Consider the following 12547-nt stretch of genomic DNA (forward strand, 5'->3'; position numbering starts at 1 on the left):
CAGTATAAATAAAGACCTAAACCAGCTTAAGAAATAACAGTAAGAGGTGAGTTGAGGAACAAAGTTGCTGAAGACGTGAAGAGAAAGACAAGAAGAATAGTGAAATGGACAACAGACAAATTGCAATTAGCTTTCCTTTTGGCTAACAGTATACTAGAAACTGAAATCATAGACTTTTTCTAATAGCTTAAATTATTTATAAATACATATTTAATATAAGTATAGGTGCAGTAATACAGCCCTAGGGGAAAAATCACCCTTCAACCCTTAAATTGATATTTTAGAGTAGCAGCCCTATCTTATGCCAAAAATAAAAGCAACTTGCAAGTAGGTAGAGTTAAGTTTTAAAAACTTACGTTTTAGAAAAACACAGCTCAAATATAAGATGTAAAACCTTACTGAAAAAAAGGTTAATCCTTCAGAGCCTGCCATGATGATGCATAACTGTAATCCTAGCACTCTGGAAGCTGAGGCAGGAGGATTGCAGTGAGGTGGAGGCCAGCCTGAGCTACATAGTGAACTCAGAGGCCAGCCTAAACTACACAGCAAGACCGTGCTGCCAAAAAAAAAGTGTTTGTATAATAATGTATCTCTCATAGATTTTCATGTGATTAAATGTCAAAAAGCAAACAGTGGATAAAATAGTACAAGCTGATTTCATTTTAATTACTAATATTTTTAAATGTTTTTATCAAACTTTTTCTGAGTTCCACAAATATTGAAGAATTACCCATAACTTAGCAACTATATTGTTTTACATATTTTCATTATTAAAATTATAGACTATGCACCTGTAGTCCCAGTACTTGGGAAGCTGAGGCAGAAGGATCATTGTGAGTTCAAGACCAGCCTGAGCTACAAAGTGAGCTGAAGGCCAATCTAAACTGCATAGCAAGATCTTGTCTCAAAAAGACAAATAATAAAAATAAACTATGTAAAAATAGACTTTGTAACATACCTATTACAGTAAACATAACTATTCTATGAGAACTTTTCAAAACTTCTCAAGACCATGAATCACCAAGGCACTGCACTAATTGGATATCACAGAGTGCAAGTTGTTTTGAAAGAGTCACCTTTCATCTGTTTGCTGTGACAAGATAACATGGCTTCAAGAATCCAGCATACGATATTACGTGCCACTGTAATTTAGTTGGACTACTACCTCAAAACCAACATACATTTCTTGTGGCTGATAGGTTAAGTTTTGCTTATTGCCGTACCTTTATTTAAAGTTATAATTTTTAATTGGCAAAAATTATATATATTTATGGTATACAGCATGTTTTGTTATATATGTACAATGTAGAGTAACTATATCAAGCTATTTAATACTTGCATTCCTTACATATTTTTGTGGTAAGAAGACTGAAAATGTACTCAATGATTTTCAAATATGCAATATGCATATTGGTATTATCTGAAGATACTATGATGGCCAGTAGACCTTCAAACTTACTGTTCTTGTGCCTTCAATATAATTTCCCAATCTCCCAGCTTCTTCTGACCACTATTTTATTTTGTTTCTGTGAATGTCTTTTTTCCTACTATCCATATAAGTGAGACCATGCAAGATTTGTCTTTGTTTACCTAGTTTTGTTCACTCATAAATAACAGGATTTCCTTTAATAAGACTGAATAGTATGATATTATTTATTTATATATATTTTTTCTTTGTCTATTCAGCCATTGATGGATCTTAAGCCAGTTCCATATCTTGGTTATTATTGAATAATGCTGCCAATGAACATGGGGGAGTTCATCTCTTCAACATAGTATTTTCATACCTGTTTTTGTTTCTCCATTCTTTTACTAATGTTTATTTTTTAAGTAATGATTGTTTATAGTACATAATGATTATATTCTTGTCAGGGAATTGTACGTGTATATAACAGATCTTAATTCTTTTTTCATACTCTTCTCTCCTTTCTCCCCTCTCCCTTTATCTGTTACCCTTCCCTTTAGCAAAAGATGTCTCTGTATTTCCTGTTAACTCTTTCATTTTGCTCTTTAATTCTTTATGCCTTGAGTTTCTATGTAAGAGAAACCATACAGTATTTAATCTTGTACATCTGATTGCTTCACTTAACATTATGGTCTCAAGGTATATTCATTTTCCTAAAATGATTTATTCTTTATAGCGGAGTATAAGTGCCATTGAGTATAATTACCACATTTTCTTTTATCTGTTGACTTGTTTGTGAGTATAGAGGCCGCTTCCAAGATTTAGATATTGTAATTTTGGTACTATAGACATGAGTATGTGTGTATCATTGTATTATATGTATCTAACCTCTTTCAGGAAGATAGTGTTATAGTTTGTGTCTGCTTGTCCCCACAAAGCTTCGAGCAGTCATGGGGGTGGGCTTTTAGGGTTTGTGGTTGATTCATAGTCCAGTGCTGGTATTATGAGTGTGAGTGCCACACCTGCCTTGGGGCAGGTAGCCTGTATACCACATGAGGGAGGGGAAAAGACTTGCTCTCTCCTCCCCTTTTGCTCTTGTTGCTTTTGCTGTCTTCTGCTACCATGAACAGTTGCCCTTTGCTACACCATTCTGCCTTGGAGCCAGCTGATTATGAACTGAAACCTTACAAACTGAGCTAAATAAACCCTTCCTTTCTTAAGTTAGGGCATCAGGTATTTTGTCTCAGCAACGAGAGGAAGACAACCAAGACAGTTACCTGAAAGGTGAATAGCTAGATCAAATGGATTTTCTAGTCATAGTTTTCTGAAGAATCTCAGTACTGATTTCCACGGTGGTGGTACTAGTTTACTTCTCACCAGCATTGTAGAAGGGTTCCTTTTTCCCCTATAGCCACTTCAGGATTTGTTATTATTTGATTTCTTGATGATAGCCATTCTTTCTGGAATGAGATACAATCTCAATATTGTTTTAATTTGCATTTCTTTAATGATTAGAGATGTTGAACATTTTATCATGTATTCATTGGCCATTTGTATTTCATGTGGAAAGTATCTATTCATTTCACTTGCCCATTTTTTGATTGAGTCTTTTATTTTGGGAAGTCTAATTTTTTTTTTATAGTTCTTTAGATTTTTCTAGCTATTAGTGCTCTGTCCAAGGAATAGTTGGCAAATTTTTCCCATTGGGTAGGTTGTCTCTTTACTCTGTTGTTTCCTTTGCTATTCATGAGGTTTTTAATTTGATGTGATCACATTTATTGATTCTTGGTGCTATTTCTTGTGCCGTTGTGATTTTGTTCAGAAAGTACTTGCCTGTGTCTATGACTCCAAGAGTGTTAGCTATTCTGTCTTCAAGCAGATTGTTTCTATTTTAACATTTAGATCCATTTAATCCATTTCAATTTTAGTTTAGAACATAGTGAAATGTTCTAGCATAGTGAAATGTTCATAGTGAAATGAATCTAGCTTTAATCTTTCTGCACATAGCCAATTTTCTCAACATTATTTGTTAAAGAGGCTGTCTTTTATCTAGCATATATTTTTTGCTTCCTTTGTTAAAGATCATAGTACTGTAGTTTTCATTAAAGAGATCTTTGGCTTTCTTGGTTAGATTAATTCCCAAGTATTTCATTACTCTTGATTATATTTTAAATGCTAAGATTTTCTTAGTTTCTTTCCCAGTGACTTCATCATAGCTGTGTAGGAACACTATTGATTTTCACGTGTTGATTTCTGATATGCTACTAAATTTGGTTATTAATTCTAGGTGTCTTATGGTGGAGTTATTTTTGACCCTCTACATAAAAGATCATATAGTCCGCAAGTAATTTGACTTTGTTCTCTTACTTGATTGTTCTAATGTTTCAAGGACTATACTGAACAGTATAGTGTGGCATTGATGGTGGGCATCCTCCTCTTGTTCTTAATTTTAGAGAGAAAACTTTGAGTTTTTGTATTTAATTTAGTCTGTGTATTTAATATGTTTGTCATAAATGGCTTTTATCAGGTTGAGATGAGGTCCATGTATACTGTTTTCTTTAGCCTTTGACTATCAGTGAGTGTTGGATTTTGTTAATGGCTTTTTGTGTGTCTGTTGAAATGATTATGTGGTTTGTGTTTTTGCTTCTCTTTATGTGATATATTATATTTGTTGATTTACATATGTCAAATCACCCTTTCATCCTTGGAATAAGCCTACCAGATCATGATGTGTGCTCTCTTTATTTGTTGCATTCTGTTTGCCAGTATCTTGTGGAAGATTCTTATATCTATGTTCTTACAAGAAATTGGCCTGTAGCTTTATTTTCCTTGGGTCTTTGTATGGCTTTGGAATCAGGGTAATACTAGCTTCCAGGAATAACTTTGGGGTACTCCTTTCCTTTTGATATCATTTAAGGAATTTGAAGAGTATTAGCAATAGCTTTTTGCTGACGTTCTTATAGAATTCAGCAGATACTAGGCTTTTCTTAATTGGTAGGATTTTTTTTTTTTCCCTACTTCACTTTCATTGGATGATAGAGGAATTTTCAGTTTTGGTAATTCTTATGTATCTAAGAATCTATCCATTTCTTAAATCTCCAATCTATTGGAATACAGGTTTTTAAAAACTTACTAATAATCTGGTGTCTGGTGTGATTTGAATAAAATTTTTTTGTTAAGCTTGACTTAAAAGTTTGTATTGTTTCAAAGAACCAGCTCTTAATTGTGTTTTTAATCTCAATTTTATTAATTTCTGCTCAATCTTTATAATTTCCTTCCTTGTATTACCTTTAGTTATGGATTATTCTTACTTTTTTAGGGTCTTGAGGTTCATTAGGTTATTTATTTGCGCTTCCTCTATCTTTCTGATATGGTATTCACAGCTATAAACTTCCCTCGGGGTTGCTTTCATTGTGTCTCATAGGTTCTGGTATGTTATGTTACATTGCATTATTGTTTGATTCTAGATACTAATTTCCTGGATTTCTTCTGCGACCCTCTTTGTTAGTCAATAGTATATTATTTAGTTTCTATGTATTTGCACAATTTTTATGACTACTTCTTCCATAAATTTTTAGTTTTATTGCACTGTGATCTGATGATCGTATCTAATATGCATGGGATAGTTTCCCTACTTTTGCATTTACGTAACTGGTTTTTTGTTTTTTGGTTTTTTTGGTACTAAGTATCAAACTCACAATCTCCTGCTTGTCAGACAGGCACTTACGTCACTCAGCTAAATCTCCGGTCCTATTTAAACATTCTTTTTTTTTTTTTTTCCTTACTTAAACATTCTTAATGAGATACTGTGTAGTCTTTTTTAAAGAAAGTTCCATGGGCTAGTGAGAATAGTGTATATTCTGTTGTTATTGGGTGGAACACTGTAGATATCCATTAAGTCCATTTGTTCAAAGGTTTAGTTCAACTCTGGTATTTCTTTGTTGATATTTTATCTAGTTGATTTGCCTATTTGTGACAATGAGGTGTTGGAAGTCCCCCCCCCCATTGTAATTCTGTTGATGTTTATCTGATCTTTTACATCCTTAGAATTCATTATGTGAAGTTGAACGTGCCAGCATTTAACACATACATACTTTTAATTGTTACCTCTTCCTGTTAATTGTTTTAGCTTACAATCTACTTTGTTTAAAAATAGGATAGCTACTTGTGCTTGTTTTGGGGTTCTCTTTGCATAGAATATTGTTTTAATTTTTAGGCTGTGAATTTGTTTTTGTATTAAATGTGTTTCTTGTAGACAGCATGCTGTTGGATTTTGTTGTCTTTAAATGCAGGAACTGAAACCTTTCATATGGAGAGTTATTACTGAAAGATACTGACTGATTCCTCTGTCATTGCATTATTTTTGTACTGCTTTTCTCCTTTTTTCCTTTCTACTTAACTCCTCACCTGCCTGGTACCTGTGAGACTGTTAGGTGTCGTTGACCTCGTTGCCTCTTTTTTTGAGTTACAGATCTTTATTTAAAAACCTGATCTACCAATTTAGCATGTTCAGCCAACTTGGGGAGCTGAAGCTTTCACAGGCTTCACAATCTTTTGCTAGGTGCTGCTTTTGTGGGAGACTTAGCAGCAGCCCTTAAAGTCTTTTTAGATGCTTGCTTAGCCTTTTTTGATTTCTTGGCAGCTCTGATTGCTTTTCTCTTTGGACCTTTCTAACTTGTGGTTTCTGATTCCTCTTGACCATTGTATCAGCAAGAGAGTCACCAATGATAGCCTCTGGAATTTGACTGCTCATCTCATTCTTTTCTTTTGAATTTCTTCCAACTGTCCCTTTTCATGCTTTCTTTTTAGAAGACAGTCCAATTTATCTGCCAAGAATTTCTCTTGGACAGGAATGGAGACTCACATTTTGCGTTAAGAAACTGAAAAACCTTCCTATCATTCCTGACGTTGTGCCTCCCATATTCTGGGTATATCTCATATCCGCTAAAACTGCTCAGCTTGACCTTCAAAGCAACAGCCAGCAGTCAAGAGGGAAGATGGCGAAGAGCTCTTTGCCTCTTTACAGTATATCCTTGAGAATTTTTTTAGAGTGTTAGTTTGGTGCTCTTGAACTTCTTATGGTGCTCTTTTTTAGGAAAGACCTTATTTTTCCATCAGTTTTGAAAGAGTTTTTTAGGATACATCAGTCTGAGTTAGAAGTTGTTTCCTTTTAGTGCTTAAAATACCTCAGTCCAGGCTTTCCTGGCCTTTATGCTTTGTCTTGATAAGTGTACCATAATTATAATGGACTTTCCTCTGTGAGTGATTTATTGCTTTTCTCTAACAACTTTTAAGATTCTGTTTTAGTGTTGGACTTCTGTGATTTTGACTGTTACGTGTCATGGAGAGGTTCTTCTCTGCTCTATTTGGGATTCTATATGCCCACTTAACCTGTAAGTTAAGTTCTTTTCCCATGTTTGAAAAGCTTTCTGCTGTTATGTCAGTAAAAACCTCTTCTCATTTTTCACCAACTGCAATTAACCTTAGATTAATTGTTGGGTCATGTAACAGCTTTTGAGTGCATTTTTCATGGTTTTTGTTTTTAAGTTGTCTTTGAGTACATGGACACCTATATCAGCTTTATTTTATAGTTCTGACACTCTGTTCTCACACTGGTCACTTCTGCTGCCCATGCATTCAATAGAATGTTTAAAACCTGGAATTCTTTTTTTTTTTTTTAAATTTTATTTAAGGAGAAAAAAAAACACAGAAAAAGGGTACAAGTTACACAGAATTTCAGAAAAAATAAACAGTAGGAAATCACTAGTTAATTACATATTGTCATCTTAGAAATAGTTGTTCAAGTTACAAAATTAAAGCATATAGAGGGGACTTTCAAACAATAAAACTGCAAACAGTTTTGTTCAATGATCCAACAAACTCAGTAATATGGTTATGATGTCTTGTTTTCTCCAAAATGGCTGTTCCTACCATCTAACCTTCTCTGCTTCATTTCTGCTGAGCTTTTTTTCTGTCACTAGTTGTCAGTTTGTCCTCTTCATTTCGCTTTCTGCTCCATTCATTGTGACCTCTCTGCCACTGTTTCTGGAATCTTGGTATTTTTCATTTTTAGAATATCCTGCAGTAATCTCTGTAGAGTTGAATTGGTGCTTGCAAATTCCCCTAGTTCCTCTTTATCCTGGAAGCACCTTGTTTTTCCATCAATTTCTAGGGACAGTTGTGCAGGATATATCAATCTTGGCTGGAGATTATTGTCTTTCAAAGCTTGAATTATTTCCCCCCACGTTCTTCGTGATTTGATGGTTTGTGCCGAGAAGTCTGCTGTTATTCTGATGGGTGTTCCCTTGTAAGTGATCTGTTTCTTGTCTCTGAGGGCTTTTAATATTCTGTTCTTATATTGGATTTCTGGAATTTTGATTATTATATGCCTGGGTGTAGCTCTGTTTGGGTTGTAGGTGGCTGGGGTTCTGTATGCCTCATACAACTGAGTATCTTTACCTTTTGCTAAATTAGGGAAATTCTCCTAGATTATTTCTGTGAATAGCTTTTGTAGTTCATTTGTTTGAGTCCCTACTTCTTCTTTTATGTTCTTAATTCTTAAGTTATAGATCCTCTTATCATCTTCTAGTCTTTGTATTATTGCTGTTTGTTTTCTTGTTATTTTTAAGAAGTTTTTCATTTCATGCTCCCACCTTACAAATCTGTCCTCCAGTTCAGATAATCTATCCTTAGTTTCTTTTAAGCTGTTATGTCAGCTTTCCATAGAGTTTTTAGTTTCCTGGTAATCTCTGTGAACCTGCTTCACGTATTCTATGTTTTCTCTATTTTTCTCCATCAAACAATTCTCCCCTTTTTTTTCTGTTCTTCCATTCCACCATCTGTTTTTTCTTGGGCAGTGCTTAGCATTTCTCTAACTGTTCTACTTATTTCTTGCTTTATTTCATTAAATACTTCATTTTTGAACTTGTCTATGAGGCTCCGGAGATACCGCTTTATGTCTATAGGTGCTGTATCTGATATTGCATGTTTTCTGTCTTCATTCTCTTTTGCATTTACCTTTCCTGGATCAGTGTTCTCAGGATTGGGGACTGAGGACCCTTTCTTGTTGCTCCCTTTTCCCATACTTTTTGTTCCTTCCATACAAGCGTCTGTAGGAGGCCCAGTTTTTTTTTTTTTTTCCTCTTTGTCTGTTACAGTTTGTTTGAATCCGCCAGCTAGGTGTTCCCGCCCACTGCAGTGTACTAGGGAGACACAGACCTGGGCAGCCTCTGCTGGGCCCGCCCCTCCAGGTCAACCTACTGAATGCTTCACTGCTAGGGTGCACCGGCAGGCGCAGGGACCTGATTTGGGCTAGCCTACTGGATCATAGTCCGTGGCGTCACCAGGCTAAACACTCCCTACCACTCCCGCTTGAGAGGGGAATATGCTACTAAAGTCACTGCAGGGCCCTGTTCCGGCTAGTCTTCCCATTCCCAGAATGTCCTCTGTTGGAGCCTCCTAGTCTATGAAAGGGTCCCCCTTTCTCTCACTCACTGCAGGTCAATGCAGGGCTCCCTACCAGTCCCACTCTCAACGCCGTTTGGTTCTCCAATTCCAGCTCTCAGACCTTTCGCGCGTCTCTCTCCCTGCTGTGCGGATTGGGATGCAGTAGCAGCAGCAGGAAGTTCAAATCGCGGCTTCCAATGGCACGGATCCAGCTTCCGCACTGAGATTTTATCTGTTCCTGTTATAGCATCAGGATTGCATTTCCAGTTGGTTTCTCTCAGCTTAGTTCGTTCCTGGGTTGGCAGGGTACATCTCCCCTCACGTAGGACTCCTCACATGGCACCGCTCCTGGATTCTAAGCTGGTAATCTCAGAAAGCCTCCGTGGCTGCTGTTATTTGTCTGCTATGTTCTCCCGGAAGTCAAAACCTGGATTTCTATTTGATACCTTTTCATGGTCTCCATTACTTTGCTCAACTGGCCTTTCATGTTTTGTATCATTTTGTTTAACTCAGCTATCTCTTTATGTCTTTTGTATAATTGCTGATGGTTTTGTTTTGTTTAGACCATTATTTGTTTAGTTATATCTTCTTGTGCCCACCAAGCATGTTAGTGATCTATTTTTTAATCTCTTCTTTTGTCACTTCAACTAATTTGATGTGGCTCTTGATTTCCTCATCCTGGATGCTTCATGGATGAGTTTCGGGGTGGTATGGAGTTTTTCAAGGCATTTTTTTACCTTGTCTTTTTCTCTCTTCCCTGCTGCCCCACCCTCTCTCTGTGTTGAAGTTTGTGAGCTTGTTATACTAGAAAGACTTTGTTACTAAGGAGACATTATAAATGTCTGCTTTTCAGTGATGCCCTCTAGGCATGAGTAACTATTGACCTTTTCTTCTGTCCCAGGATCCAGCCACCTGAATTTATTTGGAGGCAGGGAAGGAGCTGCAACTTATTTGTCCCAGTACCCAGATATCTTGGAATAGGCGGTAGTTCTGTTAATGAAAGGCAATCCAGATACTGGCTTTCAGAGAAAACGAATAACTACTACTATACCATCCTAATACCCTGACACTTTTGACAGTAGCAACAAAACAGCCACAGTAATAGCATCAAATGCCTGGCAACTGCGAGGTCATGAGTTTAATCCCTGGTACCATCCAAAAAAAAAAATTTAAAAAAAAATATATGTATTTTATCAGAGTCAAATAGATATTGACATTTCATAAAAACCAGTAATGTACCATCCTTAACCTTAGAAAAAAGATCCATAGTTATAATATAAACACTAATACAAGCCAGATATTGACATACACATCTACTAAATGTAACAACTGTACCTCCACTAACAGTAGAACAATATTCAATAGTAATAGCATAGAGTTAACTATCTAAAGATTAGTAAAGCTTAATGGTTATACTAGTAAAGATAGAGTAGATGGCAAATGGTAAAAGGAGAATGAAAATAGTAAAATTTTTAAAATTAAGCAATGACAGGAAGAGAAGAAAAATTGAAAGATCCTATTAAGAAATGAAAAGTTAAGAGAATTATATAAAAGTAACAGAAAATAACAAACAAGCAAAGGAAAAAGCAGCAAAATAAAAGGGAAAAATGAGAAACAAAAAAGGGAGGGGGGGCTCAAACCAAGAAAGGCAAAAAAAAAAAAAGTCAATAATAATTCATTTGTATTTCTGAAAAAGTGGTTTCTTTTTCAGGATCTGTAGGTTTGGAATCCAGCAAGTAACGGTTTTTCTCCATCTGGCTTTATGGACTGTGAGTTTGTGAGGTGCCCTGCTTCATAGGTCCCTCTGTCTACACCCCAGACTGTGGCATGTCCTTCCTCTCATTAGTGGATAGGAAAATCAATGAGATCACTGATCTCTATATAGTTAGTTCATGAGTTCAAATAGATTGCTAGCATTAATGCCAGTACTTTCAGATCTACCCATTTCTGAAAGCCATACTCATCAGGCCTTTCTTTGCACCAGAGAACATAGGATCCTGTGACCTTCTCACTCTTAGCTTAAATCTCTCAGGAGGTGCATGTTTAACCTGCAACCACTCAATGACTGTCTCTTATGACTATCTTTCATCCACTCACTGCAGTAGGGTTAACACTGAAGATCTTGAAGTGGAGTTGTCCAGTGATTGTTCTGTGACTCAGTCTTTCTTAAACAACCCCTTCCCAAAATGCCTTCTGATTAAACCCTCTCAAATATGGCAGGCACTGTACTGTATTACACTGCATTTCTTCACCAACCCTAGCCTGCTCTGCAGGCGGAATCTTGCTTTTAGTAAAACCCCATGCTGTTTTGCACTTTACAATAATGGTAGGCTTTTCTTAGGGCTACTGCTGATGGTCTGATGGGTAATTTCTCCCTGGAGCTGCTGGCCTCCAGGCTTACCTTCTATGCCTGGTCTTTTGCTTTGTCCATGATCATTTTGATAGGTCAGTTGGTGCCCCTGCTGCAGTGTGCTGCGTGGAAACAAAACATGGAGCAGGGATCCATGGGCACAGCTGTACAGGGGTGAACTCAACTCTCTAGGTTCTGTCTGGTAGTAGTGCTCTATTAGCCTCCAGCTGCATGAGCCTGGTTGCGAATCTTTTGGGTAGATATTCAGTAATGGGATTACCAGATTGTATGGTGGGTCCATTTTAATTTTTTGAGGAGCCTACATATTCCTTTTCATCATGGCTACACTAATTCACATTTATAACAACAGTCTACAAATGTTCCTTTTTTTCCACACAAGCCAATAGTTATCTTTCATCTTTTGTCCAATACCTATTCTAACAGATGTGAAGTAGTACCTCGCTGTGATTTTCATTTCCATTTCACAGACAATTCATGATGTCAAGTTTTTTTAAGTATGCATATAACTATTGGCCATCTGTATATATTCTTTTGATTCATGTGTCTTTAGATCCTTTGACCACTTTTTTTTTATTTTAAAGAGAGTAAAGCCAAACAAAATAAAACAGAATAAAGCTGACTGCAACAAAACAATAAAAGTGCTACAGGTCTTCAAGACAAGATAATAGGAAATCAACAATGGCTATCATAATGTATCATGTTATCTTCAAAATAGCAGCTCATACCCATCACACATAACAAAATCAAACAAAACAAAACAATGAAAACAAGGTAATCAAAAATTAACAATGGCTACACAAATTCCTCTTGTAATCTCCAAAATAGCTGTCCAGACCACAAGACAAAGGCATGTAAAATTGACCAAACAGTACAAAAATTAAGTTGCTCCTTTACTTCAGTCACTATCTTTTCAGAAATTTCAGATGTGTGACTTCTAATTACTACTATGTCTGGATTTCCTGAACTTGTTCTTGTTCTGTATGGGCTGAAGCTCAGAGATTGTATTTTGCTCCTTCATCTTGACATTTTTCCTTGTTCTTCTGAATCAGCCCTTTGCTGCTTCTCAGGTGCTTCCTGCATTGGCTGCCAGTCCCTCAGTGTAGTGGATTGGACGAGGCACCAGGGTTCCTGGAGTGGTGGAAAGGCATAGGGCAGTGGTTCACTGACACTTCCCCAATAGTGGCAGGGCCTCAGGTTGTGGCTTCTGCCAGCCAGAATTGGGCTGCCTTTGACCACTTTTAAACAGATTGTTTTCTTATATATTTTTAATGTTTATTCCTTACCATATATATAATTTGTTAATATAGTCTCCTGTCCCATTGGTT

General features: G+C 36.5%; 1 protein-coding gene and 1 pseudogene across 50 annotated transcripts in view; one reads left to right on the plus strand and one right to left on the minus strand.

Moving 5' to 3' along the window:
* Clasp2 (cytoplasmic linker associated protein 2) overlaps positions 1-12547 on the plus strand; it is a 223748-nt gene that overhangs the window by 166298 nt on the left and 44903 nt on the right. The gene's annotated exons all lie outside the window — the stretch shown is intronic.
* Positions 5915-6390, minus strand: LOC106028436 (large ribosomal subunit protein eL24-like; annotated as a pseudogene).

The sequence above is a fragment of the Cavia porcellus genome, unplaced genomic scaffold (genome assembly GCF_034190915.1).
Source record: "Cavia porcellus strain 051 isolate PalLab524CR breed Dunkin Hartley unplaced genomic scaffold, mCavPor4.1 scaffold_13, whole genome shotgun sequence".
In the NCBI taxonomy this organism is placed as follows: Eukaryota; Metazoa; Chordata; class Mammalia; order Rodentia; family Caviidae; genus Cavia; species Cavia porcellus.